This window comes from Anolis sagrei, chromosome 4 (assembly GCF_037176765.1).
Source record: "Anolis sagrei isolate rAnoSag1 chromosome 4, rAnoSag1.mat, whole genome shotgun sequence".
NCBI classification, from domain to species: domain Eukaryota; kingdom Metazoa; phylum Chordata; class Lepidosauria; order Squamata; family Dactyloidae; genus Anolis; species Anolis sagrei.
This window is the reverse complement of record NC_090024.1, coordinates 196,953,156-196,970,857: the sequence shown is the minus strand read 5'-3', so window position 1 is coordinate 196,970,857 and position 17,702 is coordinate 196,953,156. Positions and strand designations below refer to the sequence as shown.

General features: G+C 38.7%; 1 protein-coding gene across 1 annotated transcript in view; it reads left to right on the top strand.

The window, feature by feature from the left end:
• The window catches only part of PLXNA2 (plexin A2), a 521,320-nt gene that overhangs the window by 453,562 nt on the left and 50,056 nt on the right, over nucleotides 1-17,702 (top strand). The gene's annotated exons all lie outside the window — the stretch shown is intronic.

Sequence of the window (17,702 nt, the reverse complement as noted above, 5' to 3'; positions counted from 1 at the left end):
TCATTACAGTATGGTCATAGAAAATTTGACATACATTTGATATAAAGAAATTTTTTCTTTTTGTTTTGTATGTTAAAGTGAAAGGAATTGGACCTCTACTGTCCATATTAAGATTTTAGAATACACAGTGAAAAGACTGAACAGCAGAAAAGTGGCAGTAAATGTAGCAGACATCAGAACTAGCTAAGAAGAAACAGTGGAGGAGCAATAAGACTCAGACATAATAGTAGCAGAAAAACTATCTTGCAGTATTATTATTATTATTATTATTAATTATTATTAACTTTATTTGTACCCCGCTAGCATCTCCCGCAGGACTCGATGCGGCTTACACAGGCCGAAGCCTCAAAACACAATACAATAAAACATAACACAATAATAAGCAAAGCAAATCAAACAATTAAGCAAAATAACAACAACAACTACATCAAGACACTATTAAAACTGGTTCGGCTGGCGCAATGGGGTACAGGGGTTAAAGTGCTGAAATGGCAGGAGGAACGTAGGATTAGAGGTATGGTGTGCAGTAACATCGGTTGTACTAAAGTGCTTCTAGGACTTGGGATGGGGAATTCCTAATCTGAAAAGGCACATCGGAACAGCCAGGTTTTTAGGTTCCTTCTGAAAACTGCTAAAGTAGGGGCCTGTCGGAGATCTTTTGGAAGGGCATTCCAAAGTCGGGGGGCCGCCACAGAGAAGGCCCTGTCCCGTGTCCCCACCAAGCGCGCTTGCGACGTGGGTGGGATCACGAGCAGGGCCTCCCCAGATGATCGGAGTGAGCGTGTGGGTTCGCAGATGGAGATGCAGTCACGCAGGTAGGGTACTAAATTCAACTGATAATATTTCAGCCACAGTTGATGTTTTGGTCCTCTTTCCTGCTTATGGATACCTATTGTTGAAAGACAAATAACATAAACATTTTAAGCTTTTTTCTGAATAATCTTTCTGATTGAACAATCTGTTTTCATTTATCTATCTGTAACTCAGTCTTAATATAATCTCAATTCCCAGTTTATGGGCCTGGTGATGTTTTACATCTTTATAAATGACTTAGATGGTGGTATAGAAAGCATGTTTACCAAATTTTCAGATAGTTTTAAATTTGGGGGAGGGGTTCGCTAATATCTCAGAGGACAGGAATAGAATCCAAAATTATGTTGGCAGAGTGGAGAGCTTGGCCAAAACTACCAAAATAAATGTCAAGACCAATATATTTAAGGTGCAACATGTACCAGGAAAAAATAAAATGCATAAATATAGGATTATCATGAAAGCAGTATTTGTGAAAAAGATCCAGGCATCTTAGTAAACCATAAAATATATATGTATCAATGAGCAAGATGCAGTGGCCAAAAAACCAGTCTGGGCTTTTTTGACTAGTGTATAGTTTCTAGACGGAAATATTAGTACCACTTTTGTCATGTGTCTGAGATCCTGCAGCAAAAGCAGGGGTTGCCATTCTACTAAGACATATCAAGAACAGAGCAAGACCTCAAGAGACTTTCTCAATCTTCTTTCTCAATCTTCTACCAATTACTTTTTCATGCTGGCTTTAGCATTTGTGAAACTGAACTAGGGATCCTTCACCTGACCTGCCTCAGGAGGGCTTGGAGGTCTATGTACTGTCAAGGAGCAACTCCATATGGGGTGACCCTAGGTGACAGTAATAAGTAAGAATATGCAGTGGAGGTTTTGACAGCTTGACAGTTTAAATGCATTGCTCAGCATCAGTAACCTGACCCTGACCTGCAGGGACATTATCCACCTTACTCTACATTTTCCAGATGTCAGATTATTTTTCATTCAGGCTCACACCACTTCTAACCTATGTGCCTAATTTCCCTCCCCCGCTCAAAAGAAATCTAGTTATTGTGATTAAACCACATCAGCTATGTAGTCTACATCCACATGGGGTTTTTTATATTGGTTCAGATGTATCTGTGTTAGAACAGTTAGTTTTTGCAAGCCTCTGAGCAACTATTCTGAAGTTTAGGCCCATTCACAATTAGAGAGTCCTGGGAACTGCTGTTTAGGGCGGTGGATTCTCTGCAGATAACACCAGCTTGTCTACAGACTATAAACCCTAAGATTTCATAGAATGCAGCCATAACAGTTAAAGTACAACCGTAATGCTATAATTGTCTAATATGAAAGGTGTTCCATATTCGTTTGAATTATAGAAAAGGGTGAATGGAAAGTACTGTGGGTGGCAGACGGTACATGGTGAAATATGCAGTGTTTGCATGACCCACTATGTTTTTGCAGGAAAATTTCCCCTTTACTATCTCTCTGAACATAATGAGCATGGGGAGTGTTAAAGGCTAGAGAATTACTGACTACTGGCTTCCCTTTAGGAGGTCTTCTGTCTTGACAGTGTTTGTTTTCTACAAAGTCTTACTTATAGCCACTCCTCCATTTTTTTCCTTTAGAAGATAGTAAATCCTATGAATGTCCTTGTTTTGTCTTCTTTGTTAAGGAGGGGAAGGAGGAGTGGGACTGGAAACATTTGTCTACCAGACAGCAGTTAAATAAGCCAAAAATCATATCACATCACTAGGATTGCATCCCAAAATCTTCCAGTAGGCTTATTCCTTGGGCTTCTCAATACATGCCGAAAGAGATTACATATGCAACCCACAGTTATCTGTTGTGAAAGATTTCCTCAAAAAACTGTTCACACATACTTAGAACTTGATACTACATTTATTATAGAGTGTAGGGAAGCATCCAGTATTCCATATCATCAGTTTTCATGGGATTAGTTTGAATTTCTGGGTCTTGATAATGTAGACAAGACACAACAGCTTGACTTTTACTCATCTTGTCTGTTAATGCCTAGCAGGAGGGGGTTTGACTGGGTAAGTTCAGGGAGTGGTAACTGCCATATTATATCAGGGAGAGGTACATGCTGCCTTGAAGGATTTCACCGAACCTAGAGATTTATGAGAACTCCTCACCTATTGTAAGAATTCCCTTTTTTGTCCCAGATGTTTGAACATATGGTGGCTAGGCAACTTCAGACATTTCAGGTTGGTTTCAGCCCAAAGTATGACACTGAAATGGCTTTAGTTGCACTAATTGAGGACTTACTCCAGACAAGAAACAAGGGGAGTGCTACCTTGTCACGACCTTGTTGATTTCCTTGGATTTCTCGGTGGCTTGGTACCATTGACCATGGTAGGTTACTTGACCAGCTTTGTGAAATGGCAGCAAAAGACACTGTTCTGCAATGTGCTCCTGTCTAGAGGACCAGTTTCAGAGTATTGGAAGAGTCCCATTCAGCCCCATGGTTACTAAGTGGTGAGGGCTCCAAATTATCCCTCATTCTATTCATTCTATATGAAGCTGAGGTCATCAATAAATTTAGGGTAGATCAACTGTGACCTTTCCAGGAAAGAGATAAGCCAGTGGGTGACCTTGGGTTATTCACACTTACTTAATCTCAAAGGAATTCAAAGGCACCCCTTCCCCCCAAACAAATATTGCTAAGAAAATTGCATGATAAGTCCACATTAGAACTGTCATGTTGGAAACAATTGTTTTCCACATGCCTTAGGATTGAAGTCTGCTGGAGGAACCATCCTTTTGTCCCACTAGTGAGATCAATGTGCAGTGAAATTAATACATTGTGTTGTTTCATTAGTTTTGGTTTTTCTCAACCATGTCACTCTAATTATGGAATACCCTCCCTTTGGAGTCCTGATTATCATCAATATTCATTTCATTTAAACACTGAATGATAACATGTCCATTTACTAAAGCCTTTGGGCCTCATTAATTGATCTTAAAAACTGGTGTACATAATTTAGCAAAATCTTTTAAATTTTAAATCTTTGATTATGTTTGTTATGTTTAATCTTCTATTATGTGTCTATTATTTTTATTATGTCTTGACTAATGTAAATTATTTTTATTGTTTTAAACCATTTAATTTGGTTTTTAAATGTTATTTAAAAGTTGCCTTGAGATCATTTTGACATAGAGTAAGTAGAAATATTTAAATACATAATGTGAAACTACTATTCTACTCTGAATACAGCCAATCTCCTTTGATTTTGGAAGCTAGGCATATTGGACCTGGTTAGTACTGTTGTAGGAGGCTATTGGAGAATACAACTGTAGAAATAGCATTTTCCTCCTCACCACCAGACTCATATGGTACAAACTGGACATTGCAGTGCAACTGCTGATAAGCTTTAAAGAGGTTAATCATATATTGGAGATGGAGCCCCGGGTGGCACAGTGGGTTAAACCCCTGTGCCGGCAGGACTGAAGACTGACAGGTCGCAGGTTCAAATCCGGGGAGAGGCGGATGAGCTCCCTCTATCAACTCCAGCTCCTCATGCGGGGACATGAGAGAAGCCTCCCACAAGAATGATAAAAGCATCAAATCATCCGGGTGTCCCCTGGGCAATGGCAAATTCTCTCACATCAGAAGCGACTTACAGTTTCTCAAGTCTCTCCTGTCCTCACACACACACACACACACACATATATATATGAATGAGATGGCTTTAGAGGTAACCTCATGAGGCCTTTTTTTTCATGGTCTGCAATCACTACAGAACCATCATTCTCACCGGTGCCACAAAATTATACAGAGCATGAGATGTTAGATACATGACCACACTCCACTTTAAACTTCTATCTCCGCCTTTACCCAACCTATTTCATCTTCTTTTGGACTGGAGTAAATGTGAAAAGGAAGAAAACAAGATGGTGGAGAAGTACAAAGAAATATGTGTCACCTCGGGAGACAGTAACAGAGAAAAGATTCATCTGAGGAGGCAATCAGGTCAACAGATCAATTCACCTAATTTATGAAAAGGAGCATGACCATTATGAAAATCTAGTTAGTAGTTTCATTGCACTGCTTTACATAGAACTGCAACACATGACTAATTCTCTATTCAGCAGTGATTTTGCAGCAATCTATCCAAATATAACAGCTTCAAAAAAGAGTTGTTGTATGAAGTCACTTAATACTATTCTGCAATGTTACCTATTCCGTTAAATATACAACAGGAACTTCCTCAGGGGTAAAAAGACCTTGTGTGAATTCATTACCATTTTCTTGTGTGGATAAATTGCAGTTTTCTCCATGGAAACTATACTGTGACAGAAAGATCTCTAAGTGGCATGTTGCCCTTCATATTTTCCGCAAATATGAGTCCCTTTAATTCTCTTTGCCCAGTATCATGACAAGTGCAAAAATCCCTAAATGAAGAAATGTCAGCTCCTCTTTTTGCTAAATACTCAAGTGGACCAGAAGTTGCTCCTGGATGTCCAAATAATGTTCAGTGAGTACTAGTCCTTAATGTAGGATAAACCAAATAGTTGGGAAGTGCTCTGGAATTTCATTGAAACTGGTTTGTTGTCTACACAAACCAATGTTATCATCCTCTTTTCATTGTACTTGGCAGAACAGGGAAAAGGGGATAAATCTGGGCTCCATCAACATAGCAGATGACTACAGAACTCTGGAGAGCTCCTGGCCATAGCTGTTCACCCAACAAGGTTAGAAGCTCTTTGAAGCTTTATAGCCATCTGCTGCAATGATGGGGAAAATAGTAAAGTCTATCATGACATGGATTGGCCCCAGATTTTGTGCTGAGTGTTGCTGAGCCTTCTCACACTACATCTGACTAGATGCAGATACTTTGATTTTGTTTGATTTTGGTTTTTTAGATAGACATACATTACACAAATATTTCATCTGGAATGTTTGGTGCTTTGTACTAAACCTGCATTGTGGACATTTTCTCAGAGGCAAAAGATACCATTGTACTCAAATAAGCTTGCCCCATCCTGGCATAGATATTTAAATAAACTAAATGTGCCACCTCCCATCTGATCTTGACATTTGGACGGGAGACTGCCAATGAATACCAGGTGCTGTAAGCTATTTTTCCAAGGAAGGAACTGGCAAACCACCTTTGAGTAATCCTTACCTAAGAAAGTCCTATGAAATCAATGGGGTTGCTATAATTTGACAGGACATTTGAAACCACACACACAGGATCATTATACTTCTATTTTATCCACACTGCCATTTATGTGAATGAATAGGAAACTAAACCTATGAAAAGTAGCAATTGATACACAGAATGAGTGCAAAGCTAATTCTGTTCTGACATTCCCAAAGAACTCTGCATTATACAACAATCCAAGCAGCATAACTTAGGTGTAATATATTTTGGTCTAAACCTTCTTGACATTTTTTTAAACTTTTGATGATGTTTTAATTAATGTTTAAGCATGCTTTTGTTGTTGTTGTTGGCATCTAATGATTGTCGGTTGTAAGCTGCCCTGAGTCCCCCTCCAGGGGTGAGAAGGACAGGATATGAATGTCTGAAATAAATAAATAAATTCCCAACTAAAATGCAGTTAATGAATAATTTCAAATGTCAATTTACCAAACTGTAATTGAATCAGTAGGTCAAGCTAGAGCTTGATGTTAGTTGAATCTAACAATTGAATAAGGGCTTCAGAATTCCGCTTTGAGTTCCGCTTTGAGAAAGGGGATATATAAATACTGTAAATAAATAAATAAATAAATAAATCCAGCCACTGTATCTGTAAGAAATAATTGAGTCAAAAATGTGGTGTTAATTTTAGGACTAAGTGACCAATATTCTTGCTCTATGACAGTTTGGTTGCATTGACTGTGTTGCTTGTTTCAATTTTGCAGCAAAAACCTTCCTAATACCACTCAACCATTTCAAAGCAAAGTAGGAAAGCTCTTGGATTTACATTTGTTTGGATTTTAAATGCCTGCTGAAGTCAGCAAAGTGATACAGTTTTAGATCATTTGTTGTATCACATTTTCCTTCTTCTGTGTCTCTGAATTGACCATATTCCAAGATGCTTGGTTTCTTTCTGTTCCTGATTAGTATTTTTATTAGGACTATCCAACCTACTACAAAACTGTGCAAGCTTTTCAGTTTTCTCGAACTACTCCGGATAAGCAATATAAAAAGCAATAGATTGGGAAGAAGCAAAAGAGTTGGGGCCATGACCGTAGAGTTATCCACACTATTTCATTATATCAGTTCCATACCTTTTAATTAGCATAGCTTTATCCTACAGAATCCTGGGATGTGTAGTGTAGTTCGGTATTTAGAATTCTCTGCCAGAGCGCTCTAAGATTATCATTCAGGTGAGTGGCTGGAACTTTCAAACAGAAACTTCTAAGTGCTTCAAACACCATGATTCCATAGGCTGGAGCCATGGCAACTAAACTGGTACCAAATTGCTATAACTGTATTTTTTGGATACAATTTCACCTCAACACAAATTTAAAAACTGAATGAACAAGTCACTGGCTAAAGGTATTAGCTTCCACCTAGCAATGCACTCAGGGGCAGAGAAGCAATGTCTTCTCCCATTTCAAAATACATAAAGGATGGCCACTTCTCAGATCTTTCTATCGCCTTGGGCAAAACACTCATGTTCCTGAAATGACACAGAGCAGAAGTAAATCTATGGACCAGCACACATACCTTTGGGCTTTTAAAAATCTCTTTTCCTCTGTTGTTCCTTTCTCTGGCTCTACAGGCTTTCTTAAAGAGATGAAACAGCATAAATAATCAGACAGATTTAATTTTTAGTGGTAGAGCACAATGCTAGATTGTATTTGTGCTTGGAATTAGTATGTTATCACTAGATATGCTCAAGGGATTTTGAGCTCCTGTGACTAAGAAACATGATCTCTCAAAGCTGGAATATATGAATCTGGAGTGAGTTGACTGAGGCCCCTTCTATACTGCCATATAAAATCCAGGTTATCTGCTTTGAACTGGAGTATATGGCATTGAAGATTCATAAGATCCAGTTTAAAGCAGATAATGTGGATTGTCTGATTTGATAATATGGATTATATGGCAGTGTAGAAGTGGCCCTAGACTCAGTGACCCTGTTTCAGACTATTACCTAAACCAGCTTCCCAACCTGTTCCCTTCTAGATGTTTTGTGATACAGTCCCCACAATTCCTCACCATTAGACTTGTTGAGGTTGTGTTAGTCCAAACTATATAGAGGTTATTACATTGGAGAGAGGTAACATAAACAATGGTTAGGGACATCTACTCTGCATATGTGAGGATGATACTATTCTGTGCATGACTGGAAAACACTTTCCTATTTCTGCAGGCAAAGGGGGATGAGGGGAGAGGAAGTGTATACAAGTCCAGGCTTTCTTATGATTCATTTCATCCTACCTAAACCAGACAGATGGCTATCGGAATAGGACCAGGGGATATACTGATACATATCTGGTCGTTTTCTTCGAGACAGAAACTCCTCTCCAAAATTCAATTCCTCTATTATTATTTCCCCCTTCAACCAACAATTTTTCAGTTGCAGAAAAGTATCTTATATCAGAGCTAGAACTAATGCCTTTTCACTGTTCTCAGTAAACATAATCTGAGTATTTCCCAGTGCCTTACCACCAGCACTAGCACCAGGTTGTCTTCATATTCCAGTGCACCACATCAGACATGGCTTGGCAGTACAGCAGCTTGATTCCTAGAGAGAGGAAGCAAGAGGCATGAACAACAAACCCACAGAGGCTGTGAGTGGCAAGCTGTGGCTCTATTCTTGTTTTCTCTTGCTTGCTTCAAGTGTACATGACATCTTTTATTTTATTTGCCTTTGCCAAACCCAGATTTTTTAGTGCATCCAGTTATGAGATGAGATGGCATCTTTGAGCTGAAAGGGGAAAGGAATTAAGCCATAAACAGATGTTTTGCTGCCCAGAAAATGCATAGAAAAAGGGAAAACTCTGATAGCCTTTCTTGTGGCAAAGCCAGATACTAGGAAACCAAATACTATTTAGAACAACACTACTTCTACTCAGAGGAAAATAAGAACTGCAATACTGGGACAGAGCAATGTCTTCAACTTAATACAGAAGCTTAATGCCACTGCACATATGTGATCATTCTGTGCCCTTTGTTGGTCAAAATTGTTTGAACAGAAAAAGCTGTTGTAAGCAGTTTAGCCCTTCTAATGTACCCAGTTCTAGTACTGGGTGAAGTGATGTATAAGAAACTCATAAAAATGGTACAGCTACCATTCAGTGTTGCTCCATTATGCATGTTTTCTTATCTGTTAGTGATACCTGGAGATGTGGTGCTAATTGCTAAAGTAGAACAATGCAAGAAATGCCCATATCAAGACACAAGCAAATTATCCTAAATGTCATGGCGTAGCAAATGTAATGCAGCTGTGGACAAGTCTACATAGGGACCACCAAACGCAGCGCCCAAACACGGATCAAGGAACATGAAAGGTGCTGCAGATTATTTCAACCAGAGAAATCAGCCATAGCAGAGCACCTGATGAACCAACCTGGACACAGCATTTTATTTGAGAACACAGAAATGCTGGACCACTCTCACAACCACCATGTCAGACTACACAGAGAAGCCATTGAAATACACAAGCATGTGGACAATTTCAACAGAAAGGAGGAAGCCATGAAAATGAACAAAATCTGGCTACCAGTATTAAAAAACTCTAAAATTGTAACAACACAGCAGCAGACATCTAATTACTTCTCAACAGGGGTTTGCCCCAGGCACAGTCAGGCCATTGTATGCTAATCAAGGTGGTCAGTTGAAACATTCACACCTAGCTACAGCAGAGAAGAGTCCTTTGTCCCACCCTGGTCATTCCACAGATATATAAACCCTTTTGCCTAGTTCCAACAGACCTCACTACCTCTGAGGATGCTTGCCATAGATGCAGGCGAAACGTCAGGAGTGAATGCATCTAGACCATGGCCTTATAGCCCGAAAAAACCTACAACAACCCAATGTAATAAATGTTTCTCAGCAACAATGTGCTGTTACTTCTTAAGATACATGTGAAAACTCCAGCATATAAAAAGATTAGGCAAAAAGTTTCAATTGGGAAACAAGAGCTCTGTTCAAATTTAGACTCCTCTGCTAGTCTTCAGGCATCTGTTTTCACTTGAGAATAGATTGAGAGACAGGAGGTCAAGCCTACATGATACATTTTGTATTCACCAAATCCTCAAATTTCTTATACTTTTCCTTTTACTATGCAAGTTTTAGTTTTAAATATATGTCTTAAAAGATTTGTTATTCTAAAAATAAAGGGGTAAAGACTAACCAGGCAGAATTCCAAATGAAAAAACCCACCTTGTTTATCAGACATTGGATGTCTAGTTCTCACTATTTTGCATTGAAGACGTTCATAGAATATCACGGAAACCAGAAAATTCACTGTTTCCTGGATAGATTCAACAGTTTTGATGCTGAAAATAATTCACATTATTTTTCACTGAATTCAATTGGCAAAACCAGAATTCAGCTAAGAATTTAAGAAACTGATCTGAACTTCTGTTACCAAGAACTTGAGATCTTCCTGTTGACAAATATGCTGCATTTGAGTTTTGCAGTGGATTCTCGTCTTCCTTGTAAAAATTAGTAGAGTAGAACTGTGACTGTGTTAGAGAAGTGTACTGGACAACTAGGACTTCATTTGCTGCAGAATACAGTTTGATTAATGCAGGATCCACAAATCTCCAAGTGATTATTATTATTTATTATTATTATTTAGAAGTTTTCTATACCGGTCTTCTCACCTCTACGAGGGTCTCAGGCCGGTTTACAGCATATATGCAAATTACAATAATATACAAAAACAAAGTACATCAACATTACAGATTATGGAAGGTCTCTCTTTCAAATTGCTGCACATTGCATATCCTCCTTCTCCTATACTCCAGCATACAACATGTTGCATTTCACACTTCTAATTCTGTGTTTTGCTCACAAAATGCAGCACTTGCAAAAGCTATACAATTCTTCCACTTCTTTCAGCTGTATTTTTTACTTTAATAGATGCCATGCTGCTGAGGTTGGGAGGAGGACACCATGTGGGACGATGAAACCACAACAGCAGTTTCAGAAGGGTTAATGGGAAGTAGCATTTATTCATAAGGCAAGGCAAAGATGCAAGGAAAGAACCCGAGAGAAGAGCAAAACAACTTGAAAGCCTGCTTCTCTGTGTGAAGATCAAACATTCTAGACAGAAAGCTACAAATAAAGGTCTCTTCCAATTCTGTGGATCGGCAGACTCCTTGAGTTTTATTTAATATGCAAAATATTTTGAGGTGGAACATTTTGTTCTAAGTTAATAATGAATGAGCAACCACAAAAAGAAAGATTATTTTATTTTATTTTTGAGATCTCACATGGAAACTCTTTCTAGTTGACACTCCCCTTCTTCCCCCTTTCTCTCTCTCTCATGTTACTGCTTTCCTTTTTGGGAATCTGAGGGAAAGTTGATATTAAATGAAATTGCCATGCCTCTCACTAAAACAAGAATCAAGCAGGCAGTACAGAGCTCCAGACAAACCCCAAGAAAAATTAATAAAATACATATTGATTTTTTTTTCAGGGATCTCCTAAACCTCTTTGTTTGGCTTAGTTTTATTCCTCTTATATCTATCCAGCCAGAAGGCTTTGGTTTCTGGCGTCAGGCCTCCTGTTCACTCTCTTTTTTTCTCCCTTCTTTCCTTTCTGGAAAGCTGGCTCATCTCTGGAGTGTGCTTTGCCCTCATTATGTGGTCAATATGAAAAGGATTTTCATGGAGTCTGTGGATGGTCCCCTGCTGCTTTAATCTTTGGGAGCTTACTTAATATTTTTAGAGGCAAATCTATAGCAGCCTTTTCAGCATCTCTGGAGCAAAAAGCATCCCTGCTGCGGGGCTCAATGCTGTGCTGTGAAAGAGCGATCTTTGCAGATCAGAAGGCCCTCTTTAGCAGAGGAAAGAATAGCAGAGGTCCCTTGGGAACATGGCAGGCAAATAGTAAGGGACCTCCCACACAGGCCCAATTTCAGAGATGGTTAACCACAATGAGGTGTGGAAGGCAGCGGATTAAAACATGCCCCAGGAACTGAGCATAAAGGAATGGAGTTGTGCTGAAGGATTGGTAGATATCTATTGCTTGAACTGGGAAATAGCATACATTCAGATGCTTCATTTTGATAACAACACTCACTTAGGCAAAGGAAGAAGACAGGCAAGTAGACCCTGGTGGGAAGTGACAGAAGAGAAAAGATGGAAATATCCATAATAGTATCAGTTACATGTCAGATGGATTAAAAGAGATGGGCAAAAGATTTGAGGTCATTGTAAAATTACTTAACTACGGTTGCCATGTGTCTTCCTTTTCCTAGACAAACTCTTTTTGAGAGCTAAAAATGTATGTAGTGGGAGTACAGGCAATCCTAGGAGCCCCCAGTGGCACAATGTGTTAAATCCCTGTGCCAGCAGGACAGAAGACTGACAGGTCGCAGGTTCGAATCTGGGGAGAGTGCAGATGAGCTCCCTCTATCAGCTCCAGCTCCTCATGCGGGGACATAAGAGAAGCCTCCAACAAGGATGGTAAAACATCAAAACATCCGGGCGTCTCCTGGGCAATGTCCTCACAGACTGCCAGTTCTCTCACACCAGAAGCAACTTGCAGTTTCTCAAGTTGCTCCTGACACGACAAAAAAAAAGGCAACCCTCGGTATCTATGGATTCTGTTTCTCTGGATTCCACCACTGGGCCTAGAGAAGGATACAGGGATGAAAATGCAGATATTTCTTTATTTACCCTGCCCTTCTCCCAGTTGGGTCCTAACCCAATTAGATTAAATTGAAAGAGTAACATAAAACCTTTTTAAAGAAGTCAGTTGAAATATACTGTATATACTCATATATGAGTCAATAAACCTTTGACAACTTGCCCCCCAAAACCTGGGTTGACTTATACACAGGTCAAGGTTGAAAAGGGACCTGGCATGAGTGCAGTGACAAGAGGCGGACATAAGAAGGGACCCTGCCTCACTTTTTTTCCCTTGTCCAATCTGGGGAAAGAAAAGCAGCCCTCCCTTCTTCCTTGTTTTCTGTTTCTGATATAGCACCATTCACCAGAAATGTAGAGGAACCTGAAGAATGCAGCCCACCTGGCATTTTGGGCACTTGACGTAAAGCAGAGTCATGGCAACCATTTCTAATAAGAGCTTCCTGCATAAGCCTCCTTGCAGAGAGATTGTAATAATTTTTAATAGTGGCTTACTGTAAAAAAAATAGTTGTTGCAGTCTAAAAGGCAAAATAGATCAGAAATAATGTGAAACCAACAACAAATAGCAACAACCTGTCATACAACCAGACCAAAATAGTTTTCAATTTAAAACAAGGTTTCCCCCACTTTGATATAGTGTAGTTTATAAAGAGCTTTGCTCACCTCCAATGAGATTTCAGCAAGGCACACATAACAGTTTTAGAAGGTGTGCAGAGATACAAAAACTCTTACAATACTTAAAGACAGGTTCAGAAAGCGTGGTTCAGGTTCAGAAAGCGTGGCAGTAAGTCCTGTAAAGATGAACCACAAGGTGTCTGTCATACACCTGCATGTTTACTTCCAGTTGACTGTGGAGAGAGCATCAATATTTATTGGAGAAGAGTTGAAAAAGTGACAGCGAACTGAGCTATTAGGTGTTTGGCAACAGGCACGTTTCTTAGTCCAAATTAGATGAAACCATGTGGATCTTTTCAGTGTTTCAAACCAATAGCATATTAAGAGACCTTGCAAATTTAAGGAAGATATCCAGGGCATTTTGCCACTCTTTTGCCATAGCTGGGTTTTTTTTTAACTGATGGATAAAAAAGACTGATGCCTTTCATCTTTTTTTCACCACAAGAGAAAAAAAACAAGTACCCAGATGTTTTGGATAAGAAAACATCTGAGGCCCCCTCCACACAGCTGAATAAAATCCCACATTATCTGCTTTGAACTGGAATATATAACAGTGTGGATTCAGATAACCAGTTCAAAGCAGTCATTGTGGGATTTCTGCATTGATATCTTGGGTTATATGGCTGTGTGGAAGGACCCTGAGCTTGACAAGATGTTAAGCAGTCAAACTCTGTTCCTTCCTTCTCCCTGATTGAAATTTGTGACATTGGACTTAACAGATTCAGATTCTTTTAGCAAACTTTTTGATGGACTGTGTATGTGTGCAGCATGTAGCAATTGCTTAAAAGGTAAAAATGCCAGTGGCTAAAAAACCAGAGGCTTTATTGTAAGAACTCTATTAAAGATTGGAAAGCTCTTTGAAGATACTGGATATCACCGCTTCCCTTTTAGTAAAAGTGACAGAATAAGGGGACAATAAGAGAAGAGGTAGAAATATCTGTAAGAGTATCAGCTACATCTGAGAAGGATTAGGATAGATTGATAAAAGATTGTGAGATTTTGGGTCACTGAGAAACTGCTTAACTGAGGTTGACATACATCTTTCTTTACCTAAACATGTCCTCTTTTTCAGAGCTAAAAACGTACATAGTAGAGGCGGAATCATTCCTCCATTTCCATGGATTTTGCATCCATGGATTCCATCATCCATGACTTGAAAATACCCCACCCACACACACACACACACACACACAAAGATCAAAAAGCAAACCTTGATTTTATTTAAAGAACACCATTTTACAATGCCATTGTATATAACAGGATTTGAGCCTCCATGGGTTTTGGTCTCCATAGGGGTCCTGGGATCAAACCACAGGAGATAGCAAGGGCCCACTATATTTAAAGTGAGAATCATTACAATGATCAATAATTGAAGTACTCAGTTGGTAAATATGTCTTGTTTTTTGCTTTTTGAAATATGGCAACACTATCACTGTTCCAAGATATCTAATTCTTTAAGCATAATGTATTCTTGCATTTCAATCACCTTTAAGATTCATTTAACAGCAATGTTTCAGAGATAGACCCCAAATTTTTACAGATGGGAAGGATTCCAACTAGTTTCTAGTTCCTTCCCCTTAGGATAACCTCCATTGTCTTTCACATTGTTTTAATAGAATCATAGAATCATAGAGTTGGAAGAGACCTCATGGGCCATCCAGTCAAACCTCTTTTTTTGCCCTCCCTGGCTCCTGACACATCTTTCAGTTAATAATTTTGCCCTATAGGCAGCAAATCATTGGCAGGTTTGTTAAAACTGTTTCTTAGCCTGTTTTAAAGCCTTTTAAAGGAGGAGGAAGGTTTTTGAAGAGGAACAACACAAAAAATAGGAGGGACTACAGCAGTTTGTTTTTGCCTTAGCTTACTCCAGTTCCCACCCACAAGCTTATTTAGTGCAAACTACTTTTGCATTTTGAATTCACTTTGTACCAATTTAAATAAATTTTGGATGAAAGGAGGATGTTTAAGAAAGAGAGAATAAGTGAAAAAGTGGGGAAACACAATTAATCAGGATTTTCTTAGCTAAATTGGAAAGGTTTGACAAAATGGAAACAGAAATGTAAATAAAAGCCTGCCTTCTCACTTACAAACTTTCTTAACCTGTACACTCTTAAGGTGAATTTGCTTTGAATGTTGCCTCATGGCCTATAGATGCTTTGTTGTGGAAAAGAGGCTTCTCCATTGTGGTACATATAAAGTGGAATTAGTTTCCTCTTGATATAAAGAGCGTTTTTACATCGCACGATTATAGTGTTATGATTCCACTCTGCCTTTGAAATCCTGCAATTTGTAGTTTTGGGATAAGTATTGAAAATCTTTACCAGAGACCTCTACTTCTTTCCGAAATTACAACCCCAGCATTTCTTAGGATGCAATCATAACAGCAAAAGAATAATTAAAATGCTATAACTGTGTAATATGAAAAGATTCCTAAAGGAAATCTCGTCTGCGTGGGTAGATATTATAGTAGATGTTCCTACACTATAATTGTATTATGTGAAAGTTTGCGGGTGTCTCTTAATCTTAAATGCTTTCCATCAGCAAGTCAAAACGTGCCCATTTGCCTGGCCCTTTCCTTGCTTGATAGCATTGCCAGCATGTCATTTTAAATTATTTATTTTACTATTTTATTGTTGGCTTTTACTAATTTGTCATGCTATAATTTATTATATATTTTTGTAAACCAATTTCTAATGTGCGAAAAGGTGTCAATATTTCTAAAATTAATAAGTAAATAAGTAAATAAGGAGAATGTGCAAATATTCTCTAACTAGTCTCCCCTATTCTCTCAGGTAACAAGAATATGTGTATGACACTACTTGAGAAATGCCTCAATTGTTGAACATGATATAACTTCAACTTGGGGAGAAAGTCTAGATTTCTGGTGACCAGTTAATCTGCCATGAAGGATATCAGAGCACACGGTTGCATTTTTTCTTGTACCCCAGCATACAATTTCTACTGTGCATCTCAAAATCATATACAGTTGAATAATGCATGGCAATGCTGTTGGGGAAGGGATGTTAGGTGGTGTTAGAAACAGATGAGGAAATCATTGCTACTGACCAATCTCCTGGGGAAGAAAGTCTATCAATGTTACAGTATAGAGGATATCATCAGCGAGGCTTGTGAAAGGTTCATTTGTTTTTGGCTGGCTCAATGCTGCAGCTGCTCAATGAGCACATGGATACCCTGTCTCAGCACTGAATGAGAGCAAGAGCTGTATGCCTTTCATTGATGTATTTTTCAAAATCTTCCTTATTTCCTGGGAGCAAGGCTGCATCCCTCTTAAAAAAAGAATCAGCAATCCAGCTGAGCAGGCATTAAAAACTATGATTAAGAACCATTGTATTTAAATTAGAGATAATCTCAGACACAACGTGGAGAGCTAGCTATGGGTGTGGCCCTTGAGAAAAGATGCAATTTCCCCTGGCATTGTCACTCTCCTGTCCTTGATTGCCACCAGCCTCAAATTCCAGTGATTTACTGATCCACAGGGTATAATTTGCACCACGTGTGGGGAGTTACCGCTGCACCAAGCATCCCCTCACCCCCTTTAGAGGGGTTGATGATGAGCTGTCAGCTGGGCTTTGTTGCTTTCAGTTCATGAACAATTGCATTTGCTTCTTTCCTTGAAAGTGTGGGAGGAGCAGGACATCAGCTAAAGTGCCAAATTGACTTCCCAATTCCAATTGATCAAAAACCAAGAGTAGGATCATCCAGTGTTCACTAGCTATAGCACTAAAACCATTTACCGTTTGTTATTTTTAGAATACATTTCAGTCACATTTTCAGAGGTTCTGAGGCCAGGAAACAGACATTTTCTAACAACTACTAAGAATGTATACTGTATTCTGTATGTTTCTCAGAGCATTCTATGTGACATTTTGTCATTATAGCAATCATTGTTAGGTAGGTTAACTTGAGAAATTTGATTTGTCCAAAGGTTGGCCGGTGAGTGAATTTGATGGCTGAACAGGAATTTGAATCCATGTTCTTCCAGATTGAGCCCCGTGAATATATTAGCTACTGCTCCATGCCAGGGATGTAAATAATTGTTTTTGTAGGAAATTCTAAAATAATTGCACATTTTTTCATATTTCAGGATTTATTTATTTTTTCATAACGCCCCATCAGTATTTTATATAAAAATATGTTTTGCACAAAATGCTTTGTTATATCCACAAATACATAAATTGGATTTTGTGCAAAGCCACATTGTTTTGTGCACATATGAAAATTTCAACAACAAAACACTTGAATTGAGAATTAGCAATTTCTTGAAAGTGTTGAAAAGGATTTTTCATGGAGAGCAAGAAACTCTTATGAGTATTCTTTACATAATTTTTATAGTAAATACACACACACACAACAGTCAAATTTTTGCACTAAATGTTAGAAAAAAATACATAATTCCAGACA